This window comes from Dioscorea cayenensis, unplaced genomic scaffold (genome assembly GCF_009730915.1).
Source record: "Dioscorea cayenensis subsp. rotundata cultivar TDr96_F1 unplaced genomic scaffold, TDr96_F1_v2_PseudoChromosome.rev07_lg8_w22 25.fasta BLBR01001744.1, whole genome shotgun sequence".
Classification (NCBI taxonomy): domain Eukaryota; kingdom Viridiplantae; phylum Streptophyta; class Magnoliopsida; order Dioscoreales; family Dioscoreaceae; genus Dioscorea; species Dioscorea cayenensis.
In genome coordinates, this window is record NW_024088135.1 from 1 (window position 1) to 4,013 (window position 4,013).

Genomic DNA, 4,013 nt, shown 5'->3' on the forward strand with positions numbered 1-4,013 from the left:
CACCTTTAATTGATACTTTTATGATTCATTAACTAATAAAAAGATTACACTTAAAATTGTAACTTCAATTTTCAAAATATCTTGTGATTTTAGTTCACATGCCACCATTCATCATTGTGGTGAACATCCTGTTGTTTCTGCATATCAAATTGCTTGTAACTGCGTGTCTGCATACACTCAAGTGCTGCTCCACATCTTCCCTGACTTAATTTCTGCCGATTGCATCATTTCTTCATTATAACAAAAAGGAAAATCCATTCCAATTCATGATTATTGGAGAGGATTATCACATTGTGTGTGCTTTCACTAGAATTATCTGGGTGATGGTAACTGTTGTATTCCATGCTTAACTTTCTTTTATCAGCTCTGCAAAACAGTGAGGTTAGAAGAGAATTTTTGAAAAAGGGTGTCTCTGCTTATTTCTGTATATACCACAGGTCTTCTGTTTTCATCCGCTATCTTATACCTGTATGGAGCTAGTTAAGATTGGATTATGGGGTGCTTTTCTCTTGAACAATAGACCAGCAATTTTATCTGGTAAGTATATCAATTCCATTGATAACCACTTCTTTGGGGATGTGCTTAACAGCGTATGGCCTTGCAGTATTTAATTTGCTTTTGATTGAGAAGGTGATGATTTTTGTATTCTGGCTAATCTTTTATGGTGATATGTTGGAGTGGTACTTTTTGCTAAAATTTTTCATTATAACTGTTGACCATATACTGAAATCATCATCACACCTATCTTATTGTGACTGTTACTCATGTACTGCAAACGAGACATTTTTGTGGCATACTGGATTTGTGTTAAGAGTTGCTCTGCAGAATCAGTGGTCCTCTGTGAGACGCTTCAGACTTAAATAATAAGCTAGAGTGCGTTTGTGATGGCTTGCAATCAAGGGACTTGTTCTTGACCAGCTTCATCCCCGATGAGACCCAGGATCTTGATTAATGATCATCTGAGCCTCTACATAATACATATGCTTGCCCGCCATTCGTGGATTGGAAGAGTTTTTATTCTATGTTTTCCTTTTATGGTCACTGGTGGGAAGCTTCCCCATGCCATATGTTACCCATACGTTTATTTTCATGGTGACTTACGAGTTAAAGGGAATTTCAAAGTTGGTTGAAACGCAGTAGCGCTAACCATTTTCCTTTTATCTCCGCATTATGATCAAATCTTAATATATATGCATTTAAGCTCATTGTCCAGTGGGTTATAAAGGTCCTGCGTGCAGGCTGGAATTCTCACTACTACAGAACAACAAGTTCTTGGAGATTGAGTTCAAGTATTAAACATCAAAGTTCTATTATACACACTGACACAAATTGTCATCCGTTTTTAAGTTTAATTGGTAGCTATCTATACATATATATATATTAAATTAAACCACCCTTATATCAGACATCCTTTTTGGGTGAAAACGCGATAGTCAGTCCCGGCGAGGCATGAGGGTACTTGTCCTTACGTGTAAGGTTGGTGCACTCATGTGAAGGTAGCGGCGAGAAGTCGCTGGATGTAATTGGCAACCTGGATGGGTGACTTGCCACCAGCACAGGTGTGTTCTTTGGGGAGTGGTTTTAGGAACGTGATCTCAAACGTGGGGATGGGGTTCATAAAGACCATATAAGGGTCCAGCGCCTTCCAACCCCTCACAGTCGTGCCTTGAAACATGCTCTGCTTCGTAATGAGTTGCTACGGGGACAATCTGGTCCCGTCAGCTCAGCGAACAGGGCGCTGAATCGCAATAGGTGGGGCTCCTGCAAGTGGTGCCCCTCTGGGCATATCACCAGATCGCCCCTCTTCCAGTAGCTTCTTGATGATTTCGGCGTCCTTCTCTCGTTCCCTGCTCAAAGCCACTGCTTTTGATCGGGAGATGATCTCTGTGAACTTGCTGATGCTGTGGGTCACGCAGCTGACCTTGCGGCCAGAGTGCCACCGCGGTGATGAATGGGTCACACATCGTGCGATGGTTGCACACGAAGAGGAAGCCCAGCCTGCCTTTTTCCTGGAGGTGGCGGAGGGCTTCCCTTCACCACCCAGAGTTGATACCCATGAGCTTGTAGTTGTACCGGATGATGTGCTCAGGGAATGGAATGTTGCAATATATTCGGATTAGTGCTGAGAATGAAGCCGATGGGCATCCACATGAAGGTCAGCAGCGCCACCACATTGCTGTCGGCCGCCGGACCCACCGTCCATCATGGAAAATAAGCGGCCGCTGTAACTGCTTTATCGGTACTCTCTGCCATCTCCCATCAGTCATTATTTGGTACGAGGGCACACTTCCTGCAGTGCAGTGCACTGACTCATTTCTTATTCCATATCTTGTAATTAATTATTTATTCATTCATGCATGCGTGCTTGCATACATTACCATTTTATTTATTTATTTATTTATTTCAGATTGATGTCGAGCGGGTAAATTTTTCTAATGAGTCACAAGTTTGGCGCCTATATCGGTTTGAAAGTACTAACTTTCAATTTGTATCAAAATGGCGTAAAGTTTTAATTTTTATTTCTCCGTAGAGCGATTGGGGATTTTGGTTATAATCGAGTGAGCGTTGAGTCGGAAATATGATGTAGACAGCCTTGGAACCAAAGTCAAACGAAGCTATCCACATAATCAACCAAAAGTGGAAAAGGATGAAGATAAAGAAGGGGAGGAAGAAAGGGATGATGATGTGGTAGCCAATTAGAGCTGACGTGTATAAGTTGATGATGTGGACATGTGCTGAGTTGGTTCTCGGGTGTCCAGCATCGTATTTCACGACTTTCACGTCGATCGATGATAACCGAAATCCCCATCGCCACGGGAGAAAACAAAATTAGAAACTTTGGCTTCGTTGATCTGAAATGAAAGTTAGCTACAAACCGATATAAGCGACGACTTAAGATCTTCATCGAAAAAAATTTACCCAGATCGAGCACTAATTTCCTCATTTAGCTAGGTTGTTTTGAGGTTTTGTCTTCTCAACCCCTTCATGTTGGAGTTGAGGTTTTTCAAGTCACTGTTTTGAAAGTAATTAAAAGTGCATGGGGAAATGGGCGGCAAGGGCGAAAGAGCGATAGAAAGAAAGAAAGAAAGAAAGAAAGAAAATTCAAACCTTGCACATGGACATGAAGCCACAATCAGTTTCTCCATCTCCATTAATACCCAAATCCGGCATGTTATCACCAAATTCTTGCTGGAGCGTCTCCTTCATGAGCTCCCCGAGAAGAACACCGGGTTTGCTGACAAAAACTCTGTTGCCCTTCCGGACTTTGTGGTTTCTAGTTCTGTCCCCAGGACCTTGTCAGCCCCTAGGAAGCTCTTGACGAAGGGCTCAACCATTATTCTTGGGTTGGTGGTGACTATGCACCTCTTGCCAAAAGAGTTGAACATTTTCCATCCCTCAGGGTGTACATCCTCGGTGTAAAACTTTGGCAAAACTGCCGCTGCCACCATGTCTATGTCTTTGATCTTCAACCCGGCAAAGGATATGTAGACAAGCATCTGTATCCCCAGGGACCGAGAGATGAACAGGGTCACAATGTACACGAGGGGGACACAAACCAGGAGAATTACTCCCCTGAGGAGACTGCCAGCTTCAAGTGCCACGAGCATGTAGTAAGGAAAGGCGTTCCTGGACAGGAGAAGAGCGCCATCTAGCTCCGCTATCACCGTCTCATCAGACCTATTTTTAATTCCTTTTGAGCTCTGTTTGCTTATTGGCTCTAACCCACGTATAACTCCCATGACTGCTGAAAGAGATGATTTATCAATCTCGATCGATCTAATATATATATTAATTTGGCGAACGCTGGAGAATATATGTATATATATATACATACATATATCTGGGACGACGGCAAAACACGAAAAAAAAGTCTAGGATATAGTTGAGAGGTAAGGTAACCTTGAGAGTGTCCTTAATTTTGGTGGCTGCCATCTACCCGTATGCATATGAATTGGATTTTTCACCACCGCCTTGCTTCTTTCTATGCACGCTAGCAGCGCTTTTGTTTCATT

General features: G+C 42.6%; 1 pseudogene; it reads right to left on the bottom strand.

Moving 5' to 3' along the window:
• Window positions 1–1,396: 1,396 nt before the first annotated feature.
• Window positions 1,397–3,772, bottom strand: LOC120256942 (annotated as a pseudogene).
• Window positions 3,773–4,013: the final 241 nt, after the last annotated feature.